Genomic DNA, 21,822 nt, shown 5'->3' with positions numbered 1-21,822 from the left:
GGCCATGGTAGCGGAAGAAGGGAGCATCAGGATGGCAGGTTTATATTTCATCAGCTGTGGGAGCTTCTCCCACCCCCGACCAGAGTACAGTTATGTTATGGTATGTTATGTTAATTTTATTTATATAGCGCATGGCTACCCCAGCAACAGGGCGTCCCAGCGCTTGCAGACATACCAGCCGGTGTAGCGCAGCAGGGTGAACGACGGAGTGAGAACGTTATAGTAAATCGAGCTTCTAAAGCCTGGTATATTTTTTTATTTATTTTTCCTGCTGCTGCATTCATCCCCTGCAGAGGAAGCAGGGACTGCAGCCAAAAGACAATTCAGGGTTAACCAGTATCAGCTTCTCAGGGGTACCCCCTTTTATATGTTACTGATTGTAGGGAGTCATTCCTGAAATTATGCCTTTAACATGCTGACTTCTGACAAGTCTTGTGCTGTGCATGCAAATCCCAACAATGATTCAGTGACACATATTCTGACATTTTTGTCTAGATCAGGTCCAAAATATTAGCAATGAAGTGGAACATAAGGATATCTTGACTACTTTAGTAGACCCTCAGGATGGAATTTAGTTTTATTGTTTTAAACAAGGGTATACAGCAGCGAATAGATGCATAAAGTTGAGTCATAAATGAAGAGGAGGTATGGACACAGATCGCTGGTCCTCCTAACGGCATATTTTTGTGGTAGATAGGATGGAATCATCAAGCACATTTGCTATGGTGGTAAAATGTGAGACAAGCCTGTGATTCCAGACAGCATTGACCCAGCAGTAAATAATCAGTGTCAGGCAAGTGTGAGTGATCCAGAGTAATAGAGGACAGTGGGTTCTATTTTTAATACCACTGCTGTGGCTCCAATTGCTCACATTCCTGATGTTGGAGACAGGGGGCCTTGGCACTGAAATCAGGGGAGTGGAGACAGGACTTTTATACATATTTGATTATGCCTTCTATTTAATATGGATCTGATAATCAGTCTTCCTGAACCCTGCCACTTGGTGAATGGCAGGGGTCAGGGTTAAGACTGCAGGCTTTGTTGAGGAAGACAAAGAAACCTTGAGGTGTGGCCTGTCCTTTTGCTTTTTTCTGCTTACTCCTTCAGTTGAGCTGATGAGAGCCAGCTGCTGAAAACCTCTTTGTGGCTCTCTTGTGCCTGGTCTAGGTTGCAGACCAGACTATCCTGCTATAAGAAGCAGTACTCTATTTAAAGCCTGTGTCTTGAGAATAGATGGAAAAGACACTGGTCCTACAGTTTCTGATAGTGGCTCCCATCTCCTATCTGCCAGTTGTGTATAAAAGCGGAACTCAACAACCCCACCTGTTGTTCCAGTTCCAAGTGCTCAACGGCCAATGAAGAGAGTGCTCTGTAGAGTACTAGGGAGACAGCTATGCAAGCAGGGATCAATGGCACACTATTGAGGTAAACAATATTATTTGACAGAAATATTGTGTCAGAAATGTTGTTTTCCAAAATATCCTGTCCCTATACTTATAATGGTACGTGATAAAATATCGGAAATAAAATATCATTTAACACTAATATCGTCCAAAAACATGAAACTTTTTGCATATATATATATGTATATATATATATTACCTACTGGCGGTAGCCAGTAGGTAGTTATAGTTAGAACCTAGTTACCATAGGAAAATGGCAACACTCTATATCCAATAACTTTGGCGCGTGTTGACGAATCTTCGCAAAATTTTCAAAACCAATTCTTTGTTGATATCAGCTTCTATGTTGAAAGCTTGGGGGGATTCGTCAAGTGGGGGCCGAGAAAAAAGGGGGGTCCCAAAACGTGTTATCTCCAAATTAATTTCTTAGGAAACTTTAGACAAAGCTACGGGTCGAATAGGTGAATGGAATTTGGCAGGGAGAAGGGTCTTGGTCTAGAAAGCACACTTATGTTTATTAGGTGTAAATTCGCTCAGTCATATTTGAGAAATATTAAAATTGATAGATATCGATATTTGGGACTTCTGCCATCTGATTGGTTGAGGCGTTACAAGCAGGAGCTTGCTGCTTATTGGCTGTGATGGTGTTGCAACTAGGAAGTGTTGGCCACCTTTTTGTGATTCTGCTAAAGCAAGTAAGGGGAAAAAAGGGTGAAAAAAGTAGGAAAGGAGGGTAGGAGCACTCTAAGCTTTGTGGGGGAGTGCAAAGCGAAGTAGCGAACCAGTCTGAAAGTGCGGTGTTGCTCAGAGTGACATGGTGCTGATATGATATGGTGCTACACTCGGGTATGAAAGCGAGAGTCTAAACCGTGAGGTCATTGCTGTAAAGTGATGTGGTCTGGAGTTTGTAGCATACGTGTGCAAGTTGTGTTAGTAGACGTTTATACCATACAGGGAGTGGGTAGCGAACTACTGACCGCTACTGTGTGTTGATAGTATACCGGAAGCAGGAAGCGAAATAGTTACGCCTACTGGTGTGAAGACTTGGGGATGAAATCAAGGTGATTGCTGTAAAAGGATGGGCTCTGGGCACTGTAGTATACGTGTGTAAGTAGTGTTAGTAGGCGTTTATACCATACAGGGAGTGGGAAGCAAAATACTGACCAGTACCGTGCGTTTATACTGTACCGGAAGTGGGAAGCAAAGTACTCACGCCTACCGGTGTGAAAACTCGGGGGTCAAACCAAGCTGGACGATGTAAAGTGATGGGCTCTGGGTGCTGTAGGATACTAGCCGTTGTTGTATAAGTGTGTAAGTAGTGTTAGTATGCGTTTGTAATATATAGGGAGTGGGAAGCAAACTACTCACCCCTACTGGTGTGAAGACTCTGGGATAAAACCGTGAGCCTAAATTGTGAGCTCATTGATGTAAAGTGATGTCCTCTGGGCACTGTAGAATACCTGTGGAAGAAGTGTTAGTTTACGTTTATAAAATATAGGGAGTGGGAAGCGAAATACTTACCCCTACCGGTCTCAAGACTCGTGGATAAAACCATGATCTCATTGCTGTAAAGTCATGTGCTCTGTGTAGTATTCCAATGTAAGTCATAGTAGAATGTTAGTATGTAATTCTACTAGAATCTAAGTATGTAATGTTAGAATGTAGGGCTGTCATGAGGGGCACCTTGCGGAGTTTGTACACGGTGCTGGCTTAGACGGTTGCCTTGCTGTCTGCTCCTGTTGGTGGTTGTTTCAGGTGTCTTGTTTTCTTATAATAAATCTACTTATTGGATCCACTGCTGTCTGCCTCTTCACTACATACATTTGGAGACGAGCGGGAGAAGGTAAAAAGAAAGCACCACTCACCAATATTTCAAAATTGGTTGTGTTGTGCTGAAGACCCGTTTTCTTCGTGTAGCTGTTTCTACTCATGCCAGGGTTGTCGGCTCATTGAACTGTCATCCGACTTCTGGTAGGATTTATATTTTGCGCTTCCTCTGCTTCTTCAATACATTCTGGTCGCTGTATTACATGTGTGTAAGTAGTGTTAGTATGCGTTTATACTAACAAATGGATCATGGTCCCATGGAGGACAACATGTCAGGCGCAGGTCATACAATGTCCTGAGGTGTGCATTCGCGGGACATTTGTGTTTGCTATTAGAGGGCTGGTGCATGGCTTCCACCCTATGATACCAAATACTTGTTTGACTACTTGAAGCGAGAGGAGGAAAACCTTATTTTAATAGAGGGGATGCGGATAGTAAAAATGACAAATAATCATAATTAGGTTCCATTTCCCACTTGGGCGGAATAGTCATTGTTTAATTTGAAATCTCCTGCTACCTCCAGTTAGTCCCACACAGTGGGATTCCTAAGAGGTCTTCAGAGGCTACACCCCCTTTCTCCACCACTCTGCAAACGCGCCACTTGGTGCACTACTGGTTGGGGGATAACGTCCACTTTACTCCTAAAGAACCTTGGTGGCCAAGAAGCCCGCCTGGTAACTCCTGTTAGTCCTACACAGCGAGATTCCTCAAAGCAGGTCGGAGGCCCAGCCCCCTTTCTCCATCACACTGCAAACATGTCTACTACTTAAAAAAACATCAAAATTCTGTGAAAAAAACAAAGGTTACAGGGACTTTATGGTTATGAATTAGCATATAAGAAATCATAGAAATTCACTGAAAAAACCCAAGGTTACAGGGACGTTATAGTTAGGAACTGAAATAAAGAAAACACTTCACTGAAAAAAACAAAGGTTACAGAGACTTTATAGTTAGGACCAGGTTTCACTCTACAAAACCAGTGAAATTCAACAGTTATAGTTAGCTGAGCTAACTATAACGTGCGCCCTTGCAAGGCACTGTATATGACCTCACATACTACATCCCTCATGACATGGTCAGTGACATCACTGATGACATCTCAAATGACATCACAGATTACATCATCCAGTGACTGTGAGTGTTTTAAAAAAGTTTGGCAGTGTTAGCTATATATACACACCAAGGTGTATTGGTGAACCAGTAGGTGTATGAGTGCCTTTATGGATGATTCAGTGGCTGCGTGACTGACTGTATAAGTGAGTAATTTGGTATCTCAGTGAATGTATGGGTGAGTGACTGGTTTTGTGAATGTCTGTATCAGTTAGTCAGTTGGGGTAAAAGTGATATACAGTCACTTTAGACAGTCACAAGGGGGGGTTGAGGTATGTCCTGCCTTCCCTGGGTGACTCATAACCAGGCTAAATAGACCTTACTGCATTCACAGTGGTGGGGGGAGTTTTTACTAGCACCTGTATAGGTTGTGTCTGCTCTGCAAAATGCTGTCTCGACCTTTTGTAGTGAAGCTGGACCAGGGAAGACAGAACTGGTTTTTACTGAGCTCTGAGTATAAATATTGGACCCGAAACCCCAGAACTTTAGAATAATTCTGCCAAGGGAGAAAAACTGAAGAGCTGTGAGGAGGAGACTGTCCCTTTCCTGTGTGTTGCATTGTACTGCAGTTGCTGCTTCTACCAAGAAGAGAACACATGCTGGAACTTTGCTGTGAACCTGCTTGTGAAGAATCTCCAAGGGCTCATGTGGGCTTGCCTCTTGTTCTGAAGCCTCAGGGACACTAAGACTTCACCACCAGCTTCCTTGAACTCCACTGCTGGGAGTTTACCTGCCAGGAGGTGCGTCTTCCACTTTTGTGCCTCCTGAGTTTATTGCTGTTTCTGGGACCTGGAAAAGCTTGAAGAAACCAAGAAAACTGATGCATTGCCCTTCCAGCACCTGTTTTTCCGACACTGCACCGGCATACAGGAAGAAATTCCATGCACCACAGATGTGCGGCCAAAGATGTGACGCAGTTCCTGTCAGCAGCTAAATAAATCTACTGCACGCTAAGTCCAGTGCACTAACCTCCAAAGTCTGAGATCACCGCACTGCTGTGCAGCTGAAAGAATCAGCACATCATGAGACTGTGGCTGAAAAAATTTACGCATTGCCTGTTTTGCACTGCCACATCGACCTACAGCGCATTCCTAATTTCCACAGATCGCACTTGTGAGGCAAGTTTTCCGACGCACCACCTGCATACCAGAATCCTCTTGGTATTGATGCATCACTTCCCCCTATAGTCTGGATTCAACGCATCTATTCTCCCGCGTGCAGCAGAACAGTTGCATCGCCTCACCAAGGACTCAGGAACTGACGCATTGCTGTGTTTTTTATGCTTACCTTCTTTGGGGGTGTTTGGCCTTGTGAATTTCGACATACCTAAAGGTACATTGTGTAAAATCATGCATCTATAGACTTCTCTGGACAGAGTTGCTCGAAACCTTTTAAAAGTCAAGAATTGTGTATGTTGGATTTTTGGTGTTTTGGTCCCGTTTGGTTTAGATAAAGATACTTTATTTTTCTAAACTGCTATGGTGTCCGTTTGTCGTGTTTTCACTGTGTTACTGTGTGACTGAATGCAAATACTTTACCCATTGCCTTTGGGATAAACCTGTCTGCTTCTGCCCAGCTGCCAAGGGGGTGAGCAGGGGTTATCTAAAGTGTGTATCTGCCTTATCCTGACTAGAAGGAAGGGTCCCTCTTTGGACAAGGGGCATACCTCTGACAACTAGTGACTCTCATTTCTAACACTAGGGACCACTACGTCCCTGGGGCCACATGCCGAAAAGTAATTGGGGGGCCTTATGGACCCCATGCCTGAGGACTACCTCCTCTGTGGAGTTAATGTATTAATAAGGAGGGGGCTCTCAGACTCCCCTGGCCTCGGGACCACCACTCCCCAGATCAAAAATGAATTTGCATTGGGCGGGCCTCAGGGACCCACCCCCAGGGACCACCACCTCCGCGGGGCCATCTTCTTTTAAAACTTTGTTTTTTTTCAGTGAATTAAAAAAAAAATGTAATTCTATGTCCTAACTATAACTTCCCTATAACCTATGGTTTTGTAAGTGGATTCCTAAGGTGTTTCAAATTCTATTTCCTAACTAGAAAGTCCCTGTAACATTTGTTTTTTTAAGTGAATATATATATACACACACACACACATATGTAAATATATATATTTAGTCATCAATATATTTTTATTTAAATATTACTTAATTAACTTCCCACCCCATACCCCTACAAACTTGCCAGCCCACACCAAAAATAAAACTAATATAAATGTATAGCACAATTTACAAAATTGTAAATATAATAATGTTTTATTAATTGTTAATTATTACTTGATTGACACCTTACCCTATTCTCCTACAAACCAGCAACCACACCTAAAATATAACTTAAATATGTAAGTAACAGACAGTTTACATAATAAACATTTAAATCATTAATCACCAATGAATAATTAATTGTTAAGTAATTATTACTTAATTAAATCCTCACTCTATACGCCAACAAATCTAGCAATCCACACTGAAAACATAACTAAAATAAATCAGCATTAGATAATTGACATAATTAATATCAATCACATAATTAAGTACAATTGTTAACTACATAATAATTAATCATACTTAATCAACTTCTCACCCTATTCCTAATGACAATATTTATAAAAAACTGTAACTTACTAAAAGTGACAAACTATATTAAAAAACGTAATAACAATTATACAAATAGTAACACATGAAATGAGTACATGAAATAAAACATATTAAAATAAATAAATACAAAAATATTACTGAAAATGATATGAAAAACTGCGATATTCTTAAAAGCAATAATATTTACCTTAAAAATAATATTCTTGCCAACAACATTTTACATCAAGATATTTCTTTATCACAATAGTTTATTGTTTATATGTCTGTCTCCTAATATTTGCAACTCAATAGTTTGTCCAAGCACCACAACCAGGGCTGGGGTTTGCCTGACTGCCAGGCTCCCAAAGGTGATGGAACACCACCTGAAGACTTGATATCTTGGTGAAGGACCTGAATACATGTCCTGAAGCAGCTAGAGGCTTGTCTGGTTAGAGGGGGAAGAAGTATTTCAATCCTGCAGGAGAGGTGTCTATAAAGGAGGATATCAGTGCAACATTTCACTATGCCTGTGAGTGCCATAAAGAGAAGAATGAAGTAACCAAGTGGCTGGACCTCAGCATCTGTGTGCCCATATTCTCTTCGTGCTGATTCCTAATGGGACCGAGACTCCATGACTGCCATTGCTGGGTTGTGGTTGGGGCTATTGTGGTGTGTCAGAATTGGCCTATGCATGACATTTGCCAAGTATCGTAATTGACATGTGAGTGTATGTATCTGCGAAGTGTGGTGGGGCGTCTGTGCATGGCCACAACTGCCCAGAAAAAATGTACCTATCTGTGGTTGACTGCCCAGTGTTATCAGTCCATGCAAGATCTGAAACTGATATTGTAGACAGCCTGTGCAGGGCTGTGACTACTGTAGTAATGACCAGCCAGTATAGGCTGCACCTTATGAAGTGGGCCAATTGGTTCCTAAGAAGACCTGCAGGATCTGGCAAGGACCCTCACTTCCATGTGAGGGCCACAATGCCTGAGGAGGGAGGACAGAGAGGCCCCGATCAGCACTCCCTTTCACAGTTAGAGTGGCTGGGCGCATCTCAAGGTCATGTGGTGAGGCATGCCCACCGGGACTGTTTCCAGTACCATGTAGTAAGAAATGTTTAACTGAGACTGAGTTCACTTGTCTTTGAAAGTGATTAAAATTGTATCTGGGATTAATTTACACTAGTATTACATACAGTTCATAAAGGTAGTGACAGTCCAGAACTGGGTGAGAACCTGGTCAGGGGAAGCAAGGAGGAAGTGGAAAGAGGCACAGCACTGGGTGAATAACATCCAAAAACATTAAATTGCTTTGAGAATGAGTGTAGTATTGCATTCTAGAGTGAATTTAAAGTGCTTTTTTTTCTTGTACTGAAAAGCACTTAGTCGGATATTCTGATTTTGAGCTGTTGTGTGATTGCTGAGTTCTGAGCTTGAGGACTTCCGCACCACCTCCCTGAGAAGCCTCTTACTGCTTACAATGCTATCACTGTAAGGCAAGTGCAGAAGGGTTTATAGTTTGCTCAGTTTAGAGAGCCACATTAGGACAGAGCCCGGGAAATCATAGTTCAAAAACCTCAACTCTCATGGTTGAGACTAGTGCCCTGATTACGAGTCGACCACCGTAGTTGAGTAGCGCATTGGTGGTGGTCTATTCCAACTTTGGCGGTTGGACCATCATTGCACCGCCACAACTGCCAGGGAACCACGTTCACTGGCAGTGGTGCAGGGGTGTGAGGGCCGCAATATGCCCGGCAGGGCCACTGTGGCCCTGCCAAGAATATTATGAGTTTGCTCACTACCAGCGGTCTCAGGGCAAGGTTCATGCCATGAAACTGCTGACAGTGAGGAAACTGAGGTGGTCACCAGGGCCCACTTGTGCCTCATGTCATGGAGATGCATGCAGGGGGTACATGGTGTGTCCCTCTGTGTGCATCCACGGCCAATTCCTGCACGGCATGGACTTACCAGTCCGTGCCATGCAGGAACTTGCTTTTACATTCCCATTGCAGTGCCTTTTTAAAAAACGCTGCTGTGAGAACACCTTTGGGCCGCCAACCAGACCAGAAGAAAACTCCTAATCTGGGGAATAGCCGGCATTCAACTTTGGCGGTGCAGGAGGGGGACGGTGGCATGCCGCCTCGCTTCTGCACTGCCAAAGTCAGAATATATGATTTTTCCACGATTACAAGTTCCACGCATGGCATTACCACGCGAATTTTAGTTCGCATGTGTCTTTTCCACGCAGCATTTTACTACGCATGTTTTTACACCGCAATAATCACGTTACGAAACATCTCACGCCCCATTGAAATTTACATAATGATACTGATAGGCTACATGCAGTACGAAGGAAAAAGATCGATGTTTTAAACAATAAAAAACAACAGATTCCCTTACATTTTCTTTTTCTTTTTTTCATAATGCCCTTAAATAATTCCTTTATTATCAAAGTTTAGATTCTTATCTGTCCCCTGTGCGTCTTTCACCATCAGCCCTTTCATCCACCGACCACGGAAACAAGCGTCAAAACACGTCTATCAAAACTGATAAAGGACTTCTGTTATGACGGTGAGGCTCTTTCCTTGTTCGTTTTGAGGCATTGTAGAGCGTTTTTTTTTTTTTTTTAAAGTTTTCCTCGAATTTTTTTATTATTATCCGCTTGTTTTTTTGGGGGGGAGACCCCCCCAACCCCCCCAGCTTCCCCCCCCCCGCCACCCCCCCCCCAGCCCCCCAAGCCCACGCAGATCGTAAAGGCAGAAGGAATACCACTCGCGTGGTAAAGACGGTCGTTGAAGGCACCCGCGTTCAAAAGACGTTTGCGTGGTGAGTGACCCGTGGTAAACGTTATGCGTGGTAAGTCCTTCGTGGTAAATGATGTTTCCCCCAAAGTCATAATCAGCTCCTAAGTGCCTTTGCCTGCCCTCTTGCCCCCTCAATGGGATGTAGCAGTATTAAATTAATAACCCTTACTGAAAGAGTACCACTAGCTGGATATTGACATTTAGCTAGTATGGGGAAATGTATTATAATGCACTTGGGCACACACCTCAAATAACCTCTTAGAGTAGTGTTTTCCAAACTGTAGCTTGGTCGTGAGGTGGTTTTTGGTAGTTAATGGACAAGTTATGAAAGGTGTAAACTGCATTATGAAAGGAAAGCCTTGTCTGTGCCTCCTAATAATGTATTCCGGGTTGTCTATATATAGGCATATTTGTAATTGTTATTCATTTTAGAAGGTTTTACAGTAAGAGCATGCATAATAATTGCATATCTGCATGGACATGTCTTGTGACAAGGTGGGCAAATTAGCCTGTACTAATTACACTTCCTCCCAGGAAGCAGGAAATGACCGTCATTGGATGTGGTGGCCAGGAGGCAAGGTAGTTGGGAATGAAGAGATTGTTGTGTACAAAAGTAAACACACTTTAATACTTCCTCAAAAGCACCAGCGCCTTTGTACACCAGGATCTCTTCACTCCTGGCCACTCTGGTTCCTGACCATCTCACTGGACGGTTTGAGAAATTTAATTTCCTGCTTCAATGGCGGAGCTTTCATTTCCTGCTTCCTCAGAGAAGATGTAGCTGATGCAGGCTGACAAGCCTGCCTTGTCTCAAAACTGTAAAACAGGGGTATATTTACAAGCCCCTAACGCCACTGGAGAGTTACTTTTTATGATGCTCCGGTGATGTGATGCCATTTCCCATATTTACAAGGTGGCACTAAGTCACTTAATATGGCTTAACGACACCTTCTAAATATGCCCCTTACTGCTGCAGTCTGTTGCAGCAAAGAGGCGGGAAATGGGTATTGCTCTAGGCATTTCACTGCAACACCTATTGCTTTTTGATGCTGCCCCAGATTTACAAGGCTGGGGAGAGTGCCAAAAACTTGGTAATACTTGGTCTTGGAATGGGGATATGAGGAGAAATTATTTTCTCTTTGTTTTTTGCTCTTTCCATGGGTGATTCAATGTGCAGCAGACATAGAAATAGCAAATCACCATTATTGATTGTTTAAGTGCAGGAAGGTGCCCCTTCCTGCACATAAACAATTAACTTTGCAACACAGGTAACCTTGCAACATGGCAGAAAGGTGCCTGCTGGCAATAGACCGTTTTTTGGACAACAGCATTAGGACTCCCAATTTCATTTGCTAGAAATTTCTAATCCAGAACTTTTCATCATCAAATTTAGGAAGGACCAGGGGGCATATTATCAAGGGTGGCGATAGGGAATTTTCGCTGCTTTAGCGGCCGTTTTCGGCCGCTAAGCGGCGATAATTCTATCGCCCTATTAGCAAGCTGTCGCTAACAGCAGTTAGCGACAGCTTTTAGGTGATAGTGAGCGGTTTGGGGCCCGCTTTGCATGTTAGCGATATTTATCGTTAATGACATGCAAAGTGGGCGTCCCCAAATTGTTAGCGACTGTAAACAGTCGCTAACATCGCTATCGACTATAAGCCAGGCAGGCGTAGCGATGGAAATATTCACGCTAAGCGCGAATATCTCCAAATACTAACACCTGCCCAGACCAGTTCTTAGCCATCTTATCCAATGGGAGGTGGATAACATGGCTAAGAGCATTTCGTCGCTAATGCGTGAATATTGCTGTATTCTCAGCAATTTCACGCATTTCGCCGCTATCGCCGGAAAATGTATCGCTTTGGAGATAAACGTTGCTAATAGCACATTATCTCAGCGATAAATTCCGGAGATGCTCAGCGATAAAAAAATAGTCGCTAAGCCTATTCAGCGATAAATATCGCTACTTGTTGGTAATATGCCCCCAGCTTCTTTAGAATCCTGTCCGGTACAACAGTGCATCTGAAGTGAAGTGTCTGGAATTAAAACATCAGTGGTACTCGCATTGTTTCTTTTTATTTATTATTGTCTCATCTGAGTGTTTCTTCTATGTGGACACGAGGATACATAGATTAGTGGATGACAAAGAAACTGACGATGATGCAGAATGCTGGAATTGAATTAAAATGGACAGGACTGCAGTGGGCAAAACAGTCAATCAAATTAAATCAATGGAACTTAACAAAGAAGAACTTTCAACTAAGACTTCCAAGCAATCAAAATGAAGAGAAGGGTTGAGAAAGTATAATTCTGACTACTTAAAAATCTGAATATAATTGAATGGAGATGATGAAGATCCGAGATCCAGAGTGTTGTTTGCTGTAAAGTATTCCAAAACAATTTAATTGTGTTGGTATAGAATGCGAAACAAGCCACTCAACGTTTTCAAAAGGAAACTGGACGACTTGAAGCCTCGGAAAGGATGCTTTCGCATTTCATCAACATCAATAAAAACGCTATGCAAGTCCTGATGAATTTGCGAATCGTGCAAGCTTGTAAATCCCCAAACGACGGGTGAGTCTTTAGTGCCTCCAGTGATGTAAAATGCAAGTGGAGTTTTGTTTGATGGTAAATAATTGCTCGAAACTTTGAATTTCTGAACAATTCTGCTTTCTAATAATACGATTGCAATGAAGGCAAAAGCAATGAAATGTCCCACTTGATTAAAGATGAGCTGATCCAAAGAGAATAACAGTGTTGTGGCTTGAGTTCATGAAGTTAGTGCTAATGCACTATGAACTCACTGCAACCTCATTTATAAGTGTTAGAATTGAAAACTGTTTTGGATCATTTGAAAGCCATATTGAATCTATCAGTGAAAATCATGAAGAAGGGGAGGAGCCAAGCTCGCGTCCGAGATGGCCGCGTTTTAGCTCGGCTCCGATCACTCTCCTGTCTGCAACAAATATCCTGTACTTTATCCTGCCCCGGGAAGTATTCCACGATGTGCAGTGGAACGACGATAACTCACAGGCACTTACCGTTTGCTCCGGTGATTCCTGGGTGTCACGGATCCTGAGTTACGCCCCTGTCTGCTTCGGGGCCTCCGGAGCGGCCGGGCCTGGCACTCCTTGGCGGCGCCCGGGCTGGACGGGGCGCGGTGGCCGGCCCTTGGTGGTGGTGTGGAGTCGGTCGGAGGGGCCGATGTGCTAATAGACCGATTGCGGCCTCCCGGGCCTGGTCCGGCGGTCATGCGGCCTGGTGTTGGGGAGCTGTCTTCCATGGACGGGGTTGACCGTACATCTGGCTCGTCTCCCCTTTGTTCTCCGGCCCGGCCATTTTGAGTTCCTCCGCCCGGACTCGGAGAATGGTGCCGGCGGCGTGTGGGGTGCCGGCGCATCGCCTTCTTCTGGTGGCTCCCCTTCCTGCCCTGGTGGCACCTCCGCTGGTGGTTGCCGGTATCCTGTTTTGCCCCACTGATATCCGGGCGGGGGTCGGTGTTCGCAGCGGCCCCGCCGGGCTTCTAAGATGGCGGCCGGCCCCATGATTCTCGGCCTTGCGGGGACCGGCGATGCGAGTCCGCCGCGCGGCACGTTTGCTGAATACTGTAAAGGTGAGCCTACGCTCCGCGACATCCTCGCAGCCCTGCGCTCCTGGGGGGCACCCATGACCGCACCGACCGCTATCCTGGAGGGGGGTCCCTTTGTTGGGCCTGCCGGACCCCCCTCGGTTTGTGCGGCTTCATCTCTGTTGTGTGCTGCTGGAACTTTCCTTGGGGTCGTGGACCTGGAGGCGGCTGATGGTGTGGATGTGCGGGGATCCTCTGCCCTTCTTCGTCCTGTGCCTCCTTCTGTTCCGGAGGTTCCCCGGCTGGATCCCGTCTGGACCGACCTCGATGGGTCTCCTTTTCCTCTTTTGCCTCACATGGCCGTACGAAGATCCTGTGACGGTGCCGCTGGACCGGCTTTCTCCGTATTCTCATCGGAACTTTGCCTGTTTTGCCTGAAGTGGTTACTGTACTTTCTGGATCATCTGGGTCACGATCGCTACAACTTGAGTGTATTTTTGATTCGACTCCCTGTTATTCACCTCCTGTTTTATGTGGTCTGGTTCCTGGTGCGCTGGACGATTACAGTTTGCGAAAAACGAGGACAGGGTTGAGCTGATCTTGCTTCTGTGGACTGTTATTTTGTGGTATGGTTGGGTGATCCGTTCATAATTGTATGATTATGTTTGATACGTCGTTACGTTCCTGGAGCTTATCCGTGTGTTTATTATCTTCCCGTGGGCTCTGATTATTTTCGGGCGGGGGGGTGGGAGCTGAAGGGGTTTTGATTATGTGGCTCCTCTCCCGCTGTTTTTTCCCTGTTTCCCCTTCTCCCCCTTTTTAATCTAAGTGATTCTTTCTTTCTTATATTTCTCTATATTTCGGGTTCTAATTAGGGCGACAGGCACGCTGCTGGGGGGTAGGCCATAGCCTTCTGCAGGGGTGCAGGGTGGGCTGTGCGGGGTGGTGGGGGGGTCTGTTTATTGTATCTTTCCCTGTTCCTCTTTTTGGTTCTATGGCTCTTATGTATCCCCTAATTTCGTGGCGCGGTGTCGGCACGTAGCCCCCCGGGGTGTTTGTGCTGGCATGGCCCTTTTGGTATGTCTGCTGTCACGGTTTACTACGCATTCATTTCTCCTGTTGCCACTAGTTCCATGTGCCGAATTAGTATTGGGTGCTTTGTTAGCCGTGGGGGGCGTGCACTGACGCTGCGCCCTCACTTTCCCCCTCCCCTTTTTTGATGTCCTCTTCCTCCCCTTTTTTCCTTTTCCCCACCCCATTTTCTTTTCCTCCCTTGGGTTGTTGTAACGGAGGGCTTTTAGTTTTGTGAACGTATTTTTCGCTGTTTTATTATTATGTGCCCTGATAGTGGTGGGTGGGTGCTGAGCAGCGATTGTGATTGTTCTTGATGTGGGACTCACGTTCTGCCTTTGCCAAAAGGTATTGTTCTGTTGGTCTTTTCCTGTATTCGAGACTTCGGCTTGCTCACGGCCCGCCACGGCCCTCAGGACTTTACAGATTGACATTATCCTGTGACACCCTTTATTCTATTATAAAATTAACCTACTTTTATCCTGCCCGTGATGGCGACTCAAAGACTTGTTGCCTTTGCCTTTCATATGAGCTATTTAGAAATCCTGTTGTCTCTCCTGTATTGCCTCGTATGTTTCTTTATTGTGGTGGCCGGCCCGGTGGGTTGTAGGCCCGTATCTGTGCGCGCCTTCTGTACAATAAAGGTTTTAAAAAAAAAATAAAATCATGAAGAAGTCAAGGCGTTGCAATCAAGCTTGTTTGAAAATCTGAAGATTGATCAGGGGTTGTGGAGATGGGGATTATCCATAAATCACTTCTTCTGTATACCGAAATGTGTTTGCTGTGGAGCAGCAAAATGCTGATAAAACGAAACAAACTCCATGATGAAGTCACAATGTTTCTGGAGGATTACGCTGAATCATTGTGCAACAAGGACTTTGTTCTGACCTTGGGCGTAGTTTGAGTAGTAGCGCTACACGTAGCTACGCGAAGTGCACTACGCAAGCTACGCGAACTGTGTAGTGCGGTGGGAAATGCTGTTCGCACTGATTGCACAGTGGCGGATGCTTGTCCGCACTATGCAATCATTGCAAACGGCATCTTGCACAGTGCATGTGGTCATTTTCTGCTGCTCGAGTAGATTTGTACTCGAGCGGCAGCTTTCTCAACGTGGACTGGTAGTTTCTCATTGCGAGCAGTCGCGAGCATACATGACCACTCGCAATGAGAAACATGATCTCTCTGCGTTGAGAATCTCGCTGGGAGGTTTATTTTCCACGCTCGCGATCGGCAACTTGATGTTGCTGATCGCTAACGAGGAAAAAGTCTTGCCAGGATGTTGATTTTGCTCGCTCGCGGTCGCCAACTTGACATTGAGGACCGCGAGCAAGCAAAAAACGCCCGCTACGCTATGCATTTTTGCACTGTGCTACGTGCAATTCGCGTAGTAGCGCAAACTACACATGCTCCGCAAGCGTAGCATAGTCCTATGCTCAGGGTGAAGATCACATATTTGGCAGACATACTTTTGAAATCAAACAAACAGAATGTGTACATACACAGAGAGCGGAAGGGGCAATATATTTGCAGCTGACTACAAAATTTAGGGGCATATTCTCAAGAACGTGTGATAACTAATCGCAAAAGTAATTTGAAAACAACTCTCAAGATCGCAGTCTATCAGGGAAAATTATGCTGTGTTAACGAAGTATTCACAACATGGCAGTACCATGCAATAGTCTCCAGATAATCCGTCAAATGACCCCGTTAAAATCAACGAAAGTGATCAGGTCAGGCTTACCATTCCCCAGTGAATGTGCGCACTTTTTTGATGGAAACCAGAAAGGTTCCTTATCCAAATGGTTCCCATAAAAAAAAGTGCGCACATTCACCGGGGAATGGTATGCCTGATCACTTTCGTTATTCATAGGCACTGACTGACGCAGTGCAACGAATGGAGCAGCACTAAATGAGAATTGCATACTAGATAAACTACGGATTATCTTAAGTGTGCACAGAGAACCTACATTATCTACCCGTTAAAATCAACGCCACGCTGCAAAAATGCAAAAGACAAACACAAAAAAAGTTTAGTTGCGGCCAATCATGATACAAAAATCAGTGAAAACCAGTGACAGCCCTCCAATTCACACGAGTCAGGTGGGAAAAATCACCATATAAGTAGAAAAAAAACAGACAAACAAATACCAAACAACAGCGAAGCACAATGGATGTTGCCGTAGCAAGTACGGAGGAGAACCAGAACCCCACAAGCCCCCCAGATGACCAGCCTGGGACCTTGGAGTCAGGGAAGGGCAAGGAGAAGAAGAGTAGGAAGAAGCGGTTCATTCCGCAAGAAAACAGGATCCTGATAACGAAGGTGGTAGAACAACATCAACAACTGTTCGTCACCTCAACTATGTCATTGGCAACCAAAAATGGACTATGGCAGTCCATCCTGGACAAGGTGAATGCAGTGGGAGTGCTGAAGAGGACAATGGAATGGTCAATAGGCGCTGGAATGATGTCAAGCGCAAAACCAAGCTGAAACTCTCCAACAACCGGAAGGCAGCACGCAGACTGGAGGTGGGAGTCCAGCGCCACTGGAGGAGCTGGACAATATGGAGGAAATGGTTTCCACAGACATCAGTGGGGAGACGGTGGCAGGAGTGGGGGGATCGGACACTGCTCAACATGACCGGACACAACTGCATCAGGGTGAGTAAAAACCAGGGACTGGGGGGATGGGGAGATGGGCACAATAGCACACAATTGAGCTGAGCACATCTGCGGACAAGAGCCCCCGACTCCCACCAAGAACCCAATGTACCCAAGTATGCAACCTGTCAGCACTGCATGGACACAGAAGTCAAAGGCACATTGCATGAAATAGAGAAAGGGCAGTAAAATCAGAGCTGCAGGGGTGACTCCCCAGAAATGCAGCACATACACATTATATGCAGAGCACATCAACACTGACAACAATGTGGTACAAACCGCAACACGTTCACAACAGAACACAGGACACAACTGGGGCCACTTGGGTGTAGACACTGTCCAATCACATTTGGCATTGCATGGAAATGTGAGTTGATAATGTACAAGTACAAACACACACATGTCTGTTGTTAAAATGTCCACTGTCCCCCATCAAATAGGCAGCTCCTCCCAAACAGCCACAATGTACACAGTCATGCAGTCTGTATGAAAACATGTACAATGCGACAACATATATGTGGACATATTGTTAAACTGCATCTCCCCTTCACATTGCAGAGGAAGAATCAACACCTCCTGCAGAGCAGCTTCGCACTCTCTTCTCTGATGACGAACAGGACCACCACAACCTCGACTCTGATGCCCTCCAACAGCTCGTGGAGAGCCTACGCAGCCCACTTCCGGAGCTGGCCAGCTCATCAGCTATGAGGAGACCCCACCCCCTGCACAGACCACACAGCAGGCAGCACCCACCATCCCTGCTGCCTCCCAGGACCCCGACGAAGAACCCATGGCCTTCCAACGCCGTGTGTTGGGGTGCCAGGAGCAGCTGGCTGAACAGGTGCAGATAAGCTTTGACCGCATGGCAGACAAACTAGATGCCATACGTGGGTGTCTAAGTACCATCAGGGACCACTCACGGACCCTAACGGACACCCACAGTCCGCTCCATGCTCTCCAGCTGACCATGGCTGACGCAGCTGGAGCCCTGACTCAGAGAATCAAACAACTGTCCAGTCAGAGTGGCTCTAGCGATGTCACACTGGAGTCGGGAAACATGCGGAGGTTAATAGAGACCGTGGAGCAGGCAAATGCGAAAAGAGCGGCTGCCACGGTTGCCCGCCAGCTAATGGTAGCTGGGTTCCTCAATGACCTCAAGACCATCCTCATGGCATTGATGCCACAAGGCCTGGCACTGATGCATGCTGCTGCTACCACTACATCCACATCTCCGCACCCTGAAGTGTCAGTGCCACACAGTGCAGCAAACATTCCACCTCTGGTGCCTGAGGTGTCACTGCCACACAGTGCTGGAGAAAGCCGAGCACTACCCACACGTGAGGCACATGAAACAGCAGAGGACGAAGATGTGGATGAAACCACCTTACAGGCACAAAGAAAACAGTAGCATTCATCTTTGCCATATGGCTTGTTTCTGCTTAGTTCTGCCCTCTGCATCATCACCAACCACTGTCACCCGATGCACTCTGCAACACTCACCTTGGACCTCGACATGGACTGCCATATTCTGTTTGATCAACAATGACGCAGCAAAGAGACTGCAGACTGAACTCTTCCCCTTCCTTTGGACTTGTCATTCCCTGAAGGACTCTGGCTGGCCCTCCACGGGCCAATGTCGTCATGTGCGATTTGCACGGCCCTGTACTGATCCAGATGCAACACTCCACTGAATGTGCATTAAACATTCATAATTACGCAGCTCTGTCATGTCTATGGTCTTTCAAGTCTGGAATTATGGATGAATGAGGGCGCAGTGAATTCCTCTTACGTCCATGTGGCTCATGTCATTGGACTTGAGTCACACGGTGACACATTGCCGAATGCAATCTGGGTGGCATAGACACAACAACAGGGACACACGCATTAGTTACTTCCTTGTCCAGCCCCATATGGAACCACTCCCAGAAGCCATTACACTCACAGGGGGTACAGCAAAGTTGCATGTCCCAGATCTACCCTGTAGTAATCTGCTGATCACAGGTCTAGTTGTCAGCATGCCACAGCCACTCCATCACAGCTGGTATACACCCACACCACGCATCACAGGACATGTGACCCTGCCAATAAAAAGGGCAGGGCGCACATGCTTGACTCCATTTCCAACCTCTCTCTGGGTTTGTCCGTGTGATTTTCATGTAGGCCTGAGGGCCCAGAGCCCTGCAACTTCACATTCCCCCGGCCCGGAGGTGACATGATGGCATCCACACCACAATACCCATTCATACAGGGTCCACGACTTGCGGGGCACAGACTTGGTGGCACCGGATACACTACGGCCGGCACAGGCACAACGCCATGGGACGGTGACTTTCAGTGCCCTGAGGTAGGGGCCCCTTAAGTGCTGAGTGGGTGTGCAGCCTGCGATGAGGCCCCGTCCCGGCGGACTGGACTGCTCAGGATTTGTGTGCCCTGCTGGACCGCAGTGTAGGCCAGAGCCAGTGGGCAGCAGAGGCCTACCACCACGTGGCGTCGCCTCCTGGATCACAGAGTTAGTGGCACCTCAAGGGTTGAGCTGCTGTGCAGCCTGCGATGATGCCGGGTGCACTGTTATGTCCTCTGTCCTCTGTCATGGCGAAAACAAGACCCAGAATCAAATGTGAGATCTGGTCACCTGCTGATGTGGAGGGAGCCATGTCTGTGTGCTCCGTGCTTGGGGCTTGCATTGGCACATGGGGGGCCCTCATTGCAACAAACCAGTGGCGGAAGGTGAGCAGTGAGGCATGGGTGCGCAGGGGTGGGCATGCAATGCTAGGCAGCGGGAGGGTCTGGGGTGTATCTGCCTAGGTGCGCTGGGGCAGACAGGCAATGATGTTGTGTGCAATTGTATGTACTTTGCCATTCATGTATCTGGACTCTGTTTCAGATGACGGATATGTTTCAGATGTGGGACCTGGTGAACTGCACTACATACTGGCACGTGGTTGGAGACACACCGGTGTCAGCAGGTGAGCAGTGAGGCCTGGGTGCGCAGTGTCAGCACTCTCTCTCCCTGTCCATCTCTTCTGTGTCCGTCTTTCTCTTGCTCCCCCTCTCTGTCCATCTTTCTCTCTCCCCCTCTCTGTCTGTCTCTCTCTCGCTCCCCCCTCTCTGTCTGCCTTTATCTCACTCCCCCTCTCTGTCTGTCTTTCTCTCTCTCCCCCTCTCTGTCTGTCTTTCTCTCGCTCCCCCTCTCTTTCACTCTCTCTGTATCTCTTTCTCTCCTTCGCTCCCTCTCTGTCCTTTGATGAGCCCAAGACACACCGTCTCATCTGGATTTTTGTCTTCATTTCTGTTCTGTGTTTCTTTGAATAAATATTCGATTGTTAATCGAAGGTGAGTGTTTGATGCTCATTTTTGTGACGACACATGCATGTCGCCAGATGTTGATTATTTGGTACATGGTTTGTGTAGTTGATGTGTCATCTCTTTTCCCGGGGGTGGGGGGTGCCCGGGGAGGGAGGGTCCCGGGGGTGGTGGCGGTGGGTGTTGTGGCCCTGTTGGGGCTCCCAGGTGCATGATCGTTGGCTCCATGGCATCTGTTGCCTTCCAGGTGTGGCTCTGGGCTGGGCTCCCTTTTGTGGTGCAGGCTGTCGTCCGACTTTACACCAGGTAAGAGCAGGTGTTAGTTTCCTGCTGCTAACGCGCCTTATTGCATGTTTTGGAATCTTATCGCCTATCTGGCTGGTCGTTGAGAATGTTGCGGAGTGGTGTTGTCGCGGCTTTTGGCACAGGAACGCCTACTCTGCATCTCATTACCAATAGTTGGGGGGTCATTTGTGGTGATGTTTTTTGCGGCTGCTATCGCAGGCAAACTGGCGATATGGGCTGTTAACACGAGCTTGTGAATGGAGCGATAAATTTATCGCCACTTTAGCTGTGATAAAGTGCCGTTAACTCGGCTATAGGTCCTTGAGAATATGCCCCTTGAAGTTAATTAAAAAAACCTGTAATGTGATAGAACAACATTGAAGACCACAAGTGAAAATGAGGTGAAACAATAACATGGCATAATCCTCTCGATCTCCGCACAATTTGAATGCATTGAAAGAAAACGTTCATTGTTTCTACCTTGAACAGATGAAAATGTGTCATTGAAAGACCTGGTTTACAAATCCATTTCACTGTGACATGAATACTGGGATATCGATAAAGACCAGCAAGAACTTATCGATCTGTTCGAAGAAACCTCGTTAAAAGTAAATTTCAAAGGCCAAAAATTGACAAGGTTCTGACTGTCAGTTCAAGAATTGTTTCCAGCTCTTTCTACTGAAGCTTTGAAGGTGCTGCTCCTTTTCACATCTTTGTACATTTATGAATTTGGATTTTCAGAGATGGTAGAAACTAGAGACAAACTTCTAAACACGCTGCAACTGTAGAACTCCTTGTGCCTGAAAATGACTACCATCAACATGAACATCAGGGACATCATCAACAGAAATCAGTAACAAGCAAACCCTCTGCACATGCCTCATTATGAGAAATAAAGCTTTTTTGGTCAAATAATATTGATAATCAAAAATAAATGTTAAAAAAACAGTATTAAAAATATACTTATATATTTTTATTAAATGCCCCTAGCTAAAGCTAGGTGGATCAAGAAAGTTTGGGCCAGATGTAGGTCAGTCAGTAACGGCCGAAAATCGGTATTTTCGGCCGTTACCGACCGGTATATGGGTGACAGGTATGTAGGGGGCATTATTTTAACGAATCGGTAAAATTACTGATTCGGTAATTTTACAGATTCGGTAAAATAAAAAATCGGTAAATTTACCGATTCTGAGGCACCGA

This window comes from Lissotriton helveticus, chromosome 5_1, assembly GCF_964261635.1.
Source record: "Lissotriton helveticus chromosome 5_1, aLisHel1.1, whole genome shotgun sequence".
Classification (NCBI taxonomy): Eukaryota; Metazoa; Chordata; class Amphibia; order Caudata; family Salamandridae; genus Lissotriton; species Lissotriton helveticus.
Note: the sequence above shows the minus strand (reverse complement) of the source record.